At 36.4% G+C, this 12,983-nt stretch overlaps 1 pseudogene; it reads left to right on the forward strand.

The window, feature by feature from the left end:
• Positions 1 to 12,983, forward strand: part of LOC133633648 (amyloid beta precursor protein binding family B member 2-like) — a 144,033-nt pseudogene that overhangs the window by 72,159 nt on the left and 58,891 nt on the right.

Here is a 12,983-nt window from a genome sequence, read left to right on the forward strand (position 1 = left end):
AAAATTAAATCAACATAAAAAACACAAGATACACTTACAATTAGTGCACCAACCCAAAAAACCTCCCTCCCCCATTTACACTCATTCACACAAAAGGGTTGTTTCTTTCTGTTATTAATATTCTGCTTCCTACATTATATATCAATATATATCAATACAGTCTGCAAGGGATACAGTCCGTAAGCACACATGATTGTGCGTGCTGCTGCTCCACTAATAGTACTAACCTTTAACAGTTAATTTTACTAATTTTCATTAATTACTAGTTTCTATGTAACTGATTTTATATTGTTTTACTTTCTTTTTTATTCAAGAAAATGTTTTTAATTTATTTATCTTATTTTATTTTATTAATTTAAAAAAAAAAGGACCTTATCTTCACCATACCTGGTTGTCCAAATTAGGCATAATAATGTGTTAATTCCACAACTGTATATATCAGTATCGGTATCGGTTGATATCGGTATCGGTAATTAAAGAGTTGGACAATATCGGATATCGGCAAAAAGCCATTATCAGACATCCCTAACTGAGACCCTTTATGGTCCGCGGGAGCCCTAAATGTTAAAAAAAAAAATCCATATATTTTGTTAAGGTTTGAAAATGAAAAATATCAAAATGGCCCCCGCATGCTTACATTTTTCCATGTACGGCCCTCAGTGGAAAAAGTTTGGACACCTCTGGGCTAAGTGATGTCATTTTGGGGCCTATTTTTACACTCCTTTAAAAGTGGCCACCGGCCAGGGCGCGAGGGACACATGTAGTCCCTGGTCGACGTCAGCAGTCCCAGGATAAGACCCTCAGAACGACTTAGAAACGTTGATAAAGTACTCCCTTAGGCAGGGGTGTCCAAACTTTTTCCACTGAGGGCCGCACACGGAAAAATGAAAGCATGTGGGGGCCATTTTGATATTTTTCATTTTCAAACCATAACAAAATATATGCATTTTTTATTTATTTTACCTTTAGGGGTCCCGGGGACCATAAAGGGTCTCAGTCATTAAAATGTTAAAAATAAGTCAGATTATTATTATTTTTTAATTATTTAACGCTTACAGCAAATCTCGATATCAACTTCAAGTTGATATAAAGTAATACAAATTTAAAAAAATGTTTTATGGCTTTTCTGTTTTTTTTTAGTAAAACTGAAATATGCAGTATTTAGTCATTAGAGCCCTAAAAGATCAATAATGCAGGACACCATTGATTTTAATTCTTACATGTAATACTGTAATGTTTTTTTTTTGTGGAAATGACATGCTTGAATGAAATCACGCAACTTTTCTCTGACTAAAATTGAACGTTCACCTACCGAAAATCAGGAGCATTGTGGCCACTGTTTGGGGACATGGGTCTGTCCTGGCCTGAGTGTAGTCTTCCCTGCCACGGTGACTATCTTTTTTTTTTTTTGTGTGGAAATGACATGCTTGAATGAATTCACGCAACTTTTCTCTGGCTAAAATTGAACGTTCACCTACCGATAATCAGGAGCATTGTGGCCAATGGGCGCAAACTTAGCCACTGTTGGGGGACATTGGTCTGTCCTGGCCTGAGTGTAGTCTTCCCTGCCACGGTGACTAGCTTTTTACTTTTTTCTGTGGAAATGACATGCTTGAATGAAATCACGCAACTTTTCTCTGACTAAAATTGAACGTTCACCTACCGATAATCAGGAGCATTGTGGCAGACGGGCGCAAACTTAGCCAGTGCTGGGGGACATGGGTCTGTCCTGTCCTGAGTGTAGTCTTCCCTGCCACGGTGACTATCTTTTTTTTTGTTTTTTGTGTGGAAATGACATGCTTGAATGAAATCACGCAACTTTTCTCTGACTAAAATTGAACATTCACCTACCGAAAATCAGGAGCATTGTGGCCACTGTTTGGGGACGTGGGTCTGTCCTGGCCTGAGTGTAGTCTTCCCTGCCACGGTGACTATCTTTTTTTTCTTTCTTGTGGAAATGACATGCTTGAATGAATTCACGCAACTTTTCTCTGACTAAAATTGAACGTTCACCTACCGATAATCAGGAGCATTGTGGCCGACGGGCGCAAACTTAGCCAGTGCTGGGGGACATGGGTCTGTCCTGTCCTGAGTGTAGTCTTCCCTGCCACGGTGACTATCTTTTTTTTTGTTTTTTTGTGGAAATGACATGCTTGAATGAAATCACGCAACTTTTCTCTGACTAAAATTGAACATTCACCTACCGAAAATCAGGAGCACTGTGGCCAATGGGCGCAAACGTCTGTCCTGGCCTGAGTGTAGTCTTCCCTGCCACGGTGACTATCTTTTTTTTTTTTTTGTGGAAATGATATGCTTGAATGAAATCACGCAACTTTTCTCTGGCTAAAATTGAACGTTCACCTACTGATAATCAGGAGCATTGTGGCCAATGGGCGCAAACTTAGCCACTGTTGGGGGACATGGGTCTGTCCTGGCCTGAGTGTAGTCTTCCCTGCCACGGTGACTATCTTTTTTTTTTGTTTTTTTGTGGAAATGACATGCTTGAATGAATTCACGCAACTTTTCTCTGGCTAGAATTGAACGTCCACCTACCAAAAATCAGGAGCACTGTGGCCAATGGGCGCAAACTTAGCCAGAGGACAGACGTTGGTCTGTCCTAGCCTGAGTGTAGTCTTCCCTGCCACGGTGACTATCTTTTAATTTTTTTCTGTGGAAATGACATGCTTGAATGAAATCACGCAACTTTTCTCTGACTAAAATTGAACGTTCGCCTACCGAAAATCAGGAGCATTGTGGCCAATGGGCGCAAACTTAGCCAACGTCTGTCCTGTCCTGAGTGTAGTCTTCCCTGCCACGGTGACTATCTTTTTTTGTTTGTTGTGGAAATGACATGCTTGAATGAAATCACGCAACTTTTCCCTGACTAAAATTGATTGTTCACCTACCGAAAATCAGGAGCATTGTGGCCACTGTTTGGGGACATGGGTCTGTCCTGGCCTGAGTGTAGTCTTCCCTGCCACGGTGACTATCTTTTAATTTTTTTCTGTGGAAATGACATGCTTGAATGAAATCACGCAACTTTTCTCTGGCTAGAATTGAACGTTCGCCTATTGAAAATCAGGATCATTGTGGCCAATGGGCGCAAACTTAGCCAACGTCTGTCCTGTCCTGAGTGTAGTCTTCCCTGCCATGGTGACTATCTTTTTTTTCTTTTTTTGTGGAAATGACATGCTTGAATGAAATCACGCAACTTTTCTCTGACTAGAATTGAACGTTCACCTACCGAAAATCAGGAGCATTGTGGCCGACGGGCGCAAACTTAGCCACTGTTGGGGGACATGGGTCTGTCCTGGCCTGAGTGTAGTCTTCCCTGCCACGGTGACTATCTTTTTTTGTTTGTTGTGGAAATGACATGCTTGAATGAAATCACGCAACTTTTCCCTGACTAAAATTGATTGTTCACCTACCGAAAATCAGGAGCATTGTGGCCACTGTTTGGGGACATGGGTCTGTCCTGGCCTGAGTGTAGGTTTCCCTGCCACGGTGACTATCTTTTTTTTGTTTTTTTGTGGAAATGACATGCTTGAATGAATTCACGCAACTTTTCTCTGGCTAAAATTGAACGTTCACCTACCGAAAATCAGGAGCACTGTGGCCAATGGGCGCAAACTTAGCCAACGTCTGTCCTGTCCTGAGTGTAGTCTTCCCTGCCAGGGTGACTATCTTTTTTTTCTTTTTTTGTGGAAATGATATGCTTGAATGAAATATCGCAACTTTTCTCTGGCTAAAATTGAACGTTCACCTACCGATAATCAGGAGCACTGTGGCCGACGGGCGCAAACTTAGCCAGAGGACAGACGTTGGTCTGTCCTGGCCTGAGTGTAGTCTTCCCTGCCACGGTGACAATCTTTTTTTTTGTTTTTTTGTGGAAATGACATGCTTGAATGAAATCACGCAACTTGTCTCTGGCTAAAATTGAACGTTCACCTACCGAAAATCAGGAGCATTCTGGCCACTTTTTGGGGACATGGGTCTGTCCTGGCCTGAGTGTAGTCTTCCCTGCCACGGTGACTACCTTTTTTTTTTTTTTTTGTGGAAATGACATGCTTGAATGAAATCACGCAACTTTTGTCTGGCTAAAATTGAATGTTCTCCTACCGAAAATCAGGAGCATTGTGGCCAATGGGCGCAAACTTAGCCAATGTCTGTCCTGGCCTGAGTGTAGTCTTCCCTGCCACGGTGACTACCTTTTTTTTTTTTTTTTTGTGGAAATGACATGCTTGAATGAAATCACGCAACTTTTCCCTGACTAAAATTGATTGTTCACCTACCGAAAATCAGGAGCATTGTGGCCAATGGGTGCAAACTTATCCACTGTTTGAGGGACATTGGTCTGTCCTGGTCTGAGTGTAGTCTTCCCTGCCACGGTGACCTGGAGCCACTCTGGTCACCACACACGTTGCGTAATGAAGTCATTTCCGGGCGTAGGAATGTCAGGAGTGTCAATAACATTGCAGCTGTGACTGTAAATGTTTGCTCCTTTCAGGGGGAGAAGACGTTTAGTAGAGAAGCGAGAGCAGCAACGTTGATTTAATGTTTGCATTTCATCACCACGTCTCCGTCATCCATGTTGCCTTTCCTCCAAATGTGTCGCCGGCCAATACATCACACCAGCGTCTGCGGGTGTTGTTGACATGCCGTCTTTCTGCTATCAGCCGGGTGAAATGTGGCAGTAAATCCGCCGTCTGCAGTCGATCAACACAAAGCTTGTTGGCCATCGAAAAAGCAAAAAAAAAGAAAGAGGAGGAGGAGAAAAGCAGATGTTGGATGATGTCATTTCCCTTCCGCTGGTGTTGGCTCCTGTCCTGGTGCACATGGAAAGAAACTCAGCTCGTTTTGCCTTCCTTTGCAGCAGTAATCTTCTGTGGAACCTGCTTATGTTTCCTGTCTGCCATTAAATAGCAGCACGTATGGAAGTCTTGCTGTAGACCGCCAGTGTTAGTAGTCACTAACTAAAACATTTGACAAGAAACTGTACAGTACATGTTCAAATGGGCTTTATTATTATTTTGTATTCATTTAAAAAAAGTATACTTATCTTTATTTGATTTTTTTGAAATAGGGACAGCACATATTAATGAGCAGACACATACTGTATGTACAGTGTGGGCACTAGGAATTTTCTAATTTCATCAAGGCATAAAAATGGGGTCCCACTTTTTTGTCAGCATTTTGAAAACAAATGTGAATAATGTTGTATAATAGACCGTATTTATGTTATTCACATGTGAATAGTGCTGTATAATAGACTGTATTTATATTATTCACATGTGAATAATGCTGTATAATAGACTGTATTTATATTATTCACATGTGAATAATGCTCTATAATAGATTGTATTTATGTTATTCACATGTGAATAATGCTGTATAATAGACTGTATTTATATTATTCACATGTGAATAATTCTGTATAATAGACTGTATTTATATTATTCACATGTGAATAATGCTGTATAATAGACTGTATTTATATTATTCACATGTGAATATTGCTGTATAATAGACTGTATTTATATTATTCACATGTGAATAATGCTGTATAACAGACTGTATTTATATTATTCACATGTGAATAATGCTGTATAATAGACTGTATTTATGTTATTCACATGTGAATAATGCTCTATAATAGATTGTATTCATATTATTCACATGTGAATAATGCTGTATAATAGACTGTATTTATGTTATTCACATGTGAATAATGCTGTATAATAGACTGTATTTATGTTATTCACATGTGAATAATGCTGTATAATAGACTGTATTTATATTATTCACATGTGAATAATGCTGTATAATAGACTGTATTTATATTATTCACATGTGAATATTGCTGTATAATAGACTGTATTTATATTATTCACATGTGAATAATGCTGTATAACAGACTGTATTTATATTATTCACATGTGAATAATGCTGTATAATAGACTGTATTTATGTTATTCACATGTGAATAATGCTCTATAATAGATTGTATTCATATTATTCACATGTGAATAATGCTGTATAATAGACTGTATTTATGTTATTCACATGTGAATAATGCTGTATAATAGACTGTATTTATGTTATTCACATGTGAATAATGCTGTATAATAGACTGTATTTATATTATTCACATGTGAATAATGCTGTATAATAGTCTGTATTTATATTATTGACATGTGAATAATGCTGTATAATAGACTGCATTTATATTATTCACATGTGAATAATGCTGTATAATAGACTGTATTTATATTATTCACATGTGAATAATGCTGTATAATAGACTGTATTTATATTATTCACATGTGAATAATGCTGTATAATAGACTGTATTTATATTATTCACATGTGAATAATGCTGTATAATAGACTGTATTTATATTATTCACATGTGAATAATGCTGTATAACAGACTGTATTTATATTATTCACATGTGAATAATGCTGTATAATAGACTGTATTTATGTTATTCACATGTGAATAATGCTCTATAATAGATTGTATTCATATTATTCACATGTGAATAATGCTGTATAATAGACTGTATTTATGTTATTCACATGTGAATAATGCTGTATAATAGACTGTATTTATGTTATTCACATGTGAATAATGCTGTATAATAGACTGTATTTATATTATTCACATGTGAATAATGCTGTATAATAGACTGTATTTATATTATTCACATGTGAATATTGCTGTATAATAGACTGTATTTATATTATTCACATGTGAATAATGCTGTATAACAGACTGTATTTATATTATTCACATGTGAATAATGCTGTATAATAGACTGTATTTATGTTATTCACATGTGAATAATGCTCTATAATAGATTGTATTCATATTATTCACATGTGAATAATGCTGTATAATAGACTGTATTTATGTTATTCACATGTGAATAATGCTGTATAATAGACTGTATTTATGTTATTCACATGTGAATAATGCTGTATAATAGACTGTATTTATATTATTCACATGTGAATAATGCTGTATAATAGTCTGTATTTATATTATTGACATGTGAATAATGCTGTATAATAGACTGCATTTATATTATTCACATGTGAATAATGCTGTATAATAGACTGTATTTATATTATTCACATGTGAATAATGCTGTATAATAGACTGTATTTATATTATTCACATGTGAATAATGCTGTATAATAGACTGTATTTATATTATTCACATGTGAATAATGCTGTATAATAGACTGTATTTATATTATTCACATGTAAAAAATACCTAAGTGTTTATTGTCTATTGTGAGCGAACTGTGGTGCTGAATTCCCACCAGGGATCAATAAAGTAGTTTCTGTTCTATTCTATTCTATTCTAAAAAAAAAAAGAAGTGGAAATGCGCATCCTTTCTGATTTCAATGTGTAAAAAGACACAAAAAGTGCGTTAACGCCAACATTGACAGAGGAAGGTCAAAAGGAGATCTTACATAATAATAAAATTAAAATAAAAACAAAAAGTGTGCTAGCAAGTAGCTTCCATGCTAACCAGCGTCTTCCCTCTCCATGGCAGACATCTGGAACGAACAATCCTTCCAAACGGACCCCGACTTGCCTCCCGGCTGGAAGAAGATCACGGACATGGCGGGCATCTACTACTGGCACATCCCCACCGGCGCCACCCAGTGGGAGAGGCCCGCCGCCCCCGGGGAGACGGCGCTGCAGGTGGCGGGTGACCACACAGGTGTTCTACCTCCACGTAAACAGTCGCTGGGATCCCTCAGCCCCTCCCCCACTCTTGACCAGGAGGTGAGACACTTTATGGTGGACTTACATGCACACATACTGTTCTTTAAAACTCACCACATGATGGCGCTCTTATGTTTGAAGTTGGACTCACTTGAAATTTCTCACACTGCACTGGACAAAACCCCCACTGTAACTTTGGGGAAGTGCACTTTTTGGGGAATGTCGCCCATCATCCACATGTCTTTCCCTTTTTGGTGCATTCTAAATTGTGCACAACTGCTAGTAAGAGGCGGCTAACCATGTGGCTAATCGGAGGCATCTATTTTGGCTATGAAGCCCTGGAGAAAACAACCCATAACTAATACTCCTTTGACACACTTCAACACCTGTTCTTGTCTCGCATCAAGAGTGTGGGGGAAAATACCCCTCAAAAAGTGTGCTGTTACCCATTTAATGTGAAACACTGTAAACACCTCTGATGGACTGAGCAAGATTTGTTCAAAAACATCAAGCAACATGCGGCATGTGCGGGATTTAGCAACTAATTGTCCATAAGTCATCAACCATGTGTCCAGTGCAGTGGTTCTTAACCTTGTTGGAGGTACTGAACCCCACCAGTTTCATATGCGCATTCACTCAACCCTTCTTTAGTAAAAAATAAAATGTTTTCAAATTCAATACAAAGTTATATGTTTTTAGTAACACTTTATAAAGTATGGGGAACATATTCTAAGTAACAAAGACTTCATTTAGAGTTATTTGGTTAGTTAATAAGTACTTAGTAATGACTAGTTAAGAGCCAATATGTTACTAATTTGCATGTTGATAAGCAACTCATTAATGGTGAATATGTTCCCCATACTAAAGTGTTACCATGTTTTATTACTGGTGCACAAAATGAAGCGAGCATGAACATCACCTTGTTCAAACAACATAACCAACATAAACTCACAACAAATGACACACCTGCAAATCAGTGTGACTTCTGCTGTTGTCGTATCCGTAATACGCACATAGGGAGAAGTTTTTATTTACACGATGAGTCGGGTGTGTCTCGACCTCCGCCGAACCCCTGAGGCCGACTCACCAAACCCCTAGGGTTTGGTGAGTTAAGAACCACTGGTCTAATGTTATACAACTTTAATATTATCACACAACTTTAATATTATAATACAACTTTAATATTATCACACAACTTTAATATTATCATACACCTTTAATATTGTCATACAACTTTAATATTATCACACAACTTTAATATTGTCATACAACTTTAATATTATCACACAACTTTAATATTGTCATACAACTTTAATATTATCACACAACTTTAATATTGTCATACAACTTTAATATTATCATACAACTTTAATATTGTCATACAACTTTAATATTATCACACAACTTTAATATTGTCATACAACTTGAATATTATCACACAACTTTAATATTGTCATACAACTTTAATATTGTCATACAACTTTAATATTATCACACAACTTTAATATTGTCATACAACTTGAATATTATCACACAACTTTAATATTGTCATACAACTTTAATATTGTCATACAACTTTAATATTATCACACAACTTTAATATTGTCATACAACTTGAATATTATCACACAACTTTAATATTGTCATACAACTTTAATATTATCACACAACTTTAATATTATCATACACCTTTAATATTGTCATACAACTTTAATATTATCACACAACTTTAATATTATCATACACCTTTAATATTGTCATACAACTTTAATATTATCACACAACTTTAATATTATCACACAACTTTAATATTATCATACACCTTTAATATTGTCATACAACTTTAATATTATCATACACCTTTAATATTGTCATACAACTTTAATATTATCACACAACTTTAATATTGTCATACAACTTGAATATTATCACACAACTTTAATATTGTCATACAACTTTAATATTATCATACAACTTTAATATTGTCATACAACTTTAATATTATCACACAACTTTAATATTATCATACAACTTTAATATTGTCATACAACTTTAATATTATCACACAACTTTAATATTATCACACAACTTTAATATTATCACACAACTTTAATATTATAATACAACTTTAATATTGTCATACAACTTTAATGTTATCACACAACTTTAATATTATCACACAACTTTAATATTATCACACAACTTTAATATTATCATACACCTTTAATATTGTCATACAACTTTAATATCGTCATACAACTTGAATATTATCACACAACTTTAATATTATCACACAACTTTAATATTATCACACAACTTTAATATTATCATACACCTTTAATATTATCATACAACTTTAATATTGTCATACAACTTTAATATTATCATACAACTTTAATATTGTCATACAACTTTAATATTATCACACAACTTTAATATTATCACACAACTTTAATATTATCACACAACTTTAATATTATAATACAACTTTAATATTGTCATACAACTTTAATGTTATCACACAACTTTAATATTATCACACAACTTTAATATTATCACACAACTTTAATATTATCATACACCTTTAATATTGTCATACAACTTTAATATCGTCATACAACTTGAATATTATCACACAACTTTAATATTATCACACAACTTTAATATTATAATACAACTTTAATATTGTCATACAACTTTAATGTTATCACACAACTTTAATATTGTCATACAACTTTAATATTGTCATACAACTTTAATATTATCACACAACTTTAATATTATCACACAACTTTAATATTATCATACAACTTTAATATTGTCATACAACTTTAATGTTATCACACAACTTTAATATTGTCATACAACTTTAATATTGTCATACAACTTTAATATTATCACACAACTTTAATATTATCACACAACTTTAATATTGTCACACAACTTTAATATTATCACACAACTTTAATATTATCATACAACTTTAATATTATCACACAACTTTAATATTATCATACAACTTTAATATTGTCATACAACTTTAATATTGTCATACAACTTTAATATTGTCACACAACTTTAATATTATCACACTGTCTCTGCTCTGTCTGCGTCACGGCACTCGATGTTCGCCCTTGGCAGTCAGCAGGCCGGGTCTGGACACAAACACTGATACCAGACCACTCGCTTTGCACGGATAGAAAAGTACAACTTCAGCACAATTGATAATAACTACAGCAACGGCCTTTAAACATAAGAGTCGTGTGAGAACTTACACATAATTATTCTAACAATTACGGCCGTTATGGTATATTCCAGGGAAGGTTTATCTAGTAAAGGTTTGTAAATACCAAGTGCCTGACATCTTACGTTTGTACGTGTGTGTGTGTGTGTGTGTGTGTGTGTGTGTGTGTGTGTGTGTGTGTGTGTGTGTGTGTGTGTGTGTGTGTAGTCGTGTCAGGCTGAGGTCTTCTTCAGAGGCTCCACTCGCTCCGGCAGCACCACCTCCGACAGCTCTGTGGAACCTCTCCTGGAACACACCCTGCCCACATGTGGATTTGTCAACAGCTGCTACTTTGTGAGTCTCTCACACACACACACACACACACACACACACACACACACACACACACACACACACACATACACACACACACACACATACACACACACACACACACACACACACACACACACACACACACACACACACACACACACACACACACACTACAGGACATGTCAATAATCCTGCAGCGTAGTAGTAGACGACCATCAATCATGTAAAATGATGGATGGATGACAGGAGGAAAGTAGTCGGATGTAAATGAAATATTGAGGTGGAAGTGAGTGATGTTGGCAGCGTGTTCTCTTCTTTATTCACTTTATTATCACATTTGCAGCAACAGTGCAGACTTTTTTCCCCCCCAGGGAAGTCTTACTGCATTTTTCAGACTATAAAGTGCACTTAAAATCCTTTCACTTTTCTCAAAACTCGAACAGTGCGCCTTGTAACCTGCTGCACCATGTACGACATCATTCTGGTTGTGCTTACCACCCTCGAAGCTGTTTTATGTGGTACATGGTGTAATGATGAGTGTGACCAGCAGATGGCAGTCACACATAAGAGATACGTGTAGACTGCAATATGATGGCAGTCACACATAAGAGATACGTGTAGACTGCAATATGATGGCAGTCACACATAAGAGATACGTGTAGACTGCAATATGATGGCAGTCACACATAAGAGATACGTGTAGACTGCAATATGATGGCAGTCACACATAAGAGATACGTGTCGACTGCAATATGATGGCAGTCACACATAAGAGATACGTGTAGACTGCAATATGATGGCAGTCACACATATGAGATAACGTGTAGACTGCAATATGATGGCAGTCACACATAAGAGATACGTTGTCGACTGCAATATGATGGAAGTCACACATAAGAGATACGTGTAGACTGCAATATGATGGCAGTCACACATAAGAGATACGTGTCGACTGCAATATGATGGCAGTCACACATAAGAGATAGGTGTCGACTGCAATATGATGGCAGTCACACATAAGAGATAGGTGTAGGACTGCAATATGATGGCAGTCACACATAAGAGATATGTGTAGACTGCAATATGATGGCAGTCACACATAAGAGATACGTGTAGACTGCGATATGATGGCAGTCACACATAAGAGATACGTGTAGACTGCGAAATGATGGCAGTCGCACATAAGAGATACGTGTAGACTGCAATATGATGGCAGTCACACATAAGAGATACGTGTAGACTGCAATATGATGGCAGTCACACATAAGAGATACGTGTAGACTGCAATAAGATGGCAGTCACACATAAGAGAGACGTGTAGACTGCAATATGATGGCAGTCACGACATAAGAAGATACGTGTAGACTGCAATATGATGGCAGTCACACATAAGAGATACGTGTAGACTGCAATATGATGGCAGTCGCACATAAGAGATACGTGTAGACTGCAATATGATGGCAGTCACACATAAGAGATACGTGTAGACTGCAATATGATGGCAGTCACACATAAGAGATACGTGTAGACTGCAATATGATGGCAGTCACACATAAGAGATACGTGTAGACTGCAATATGATGGCAGTCACACATAAGAGATACGTGTCGACTGCGATATGATGGCAGTCACACATAAGAGATACGTGTAGACTGCAATATGATGGCAGTCACACATAAGAG

This window comes from Entelurus aequoreus, linkage group LG18, assembly GCF_033978785.1.
Source record: "Entelurus aequoreus isolate RoL-2023_Sb linkage group LG18, RoL_Eaeq_v1.1, whole genome shotgun sequence".
NCBI lineage: Eukaryota > Metazoa > Chordata > Actinopteri > Syngnathiformes > Syngnathidae > Entelurus > Entelurus aequoreus.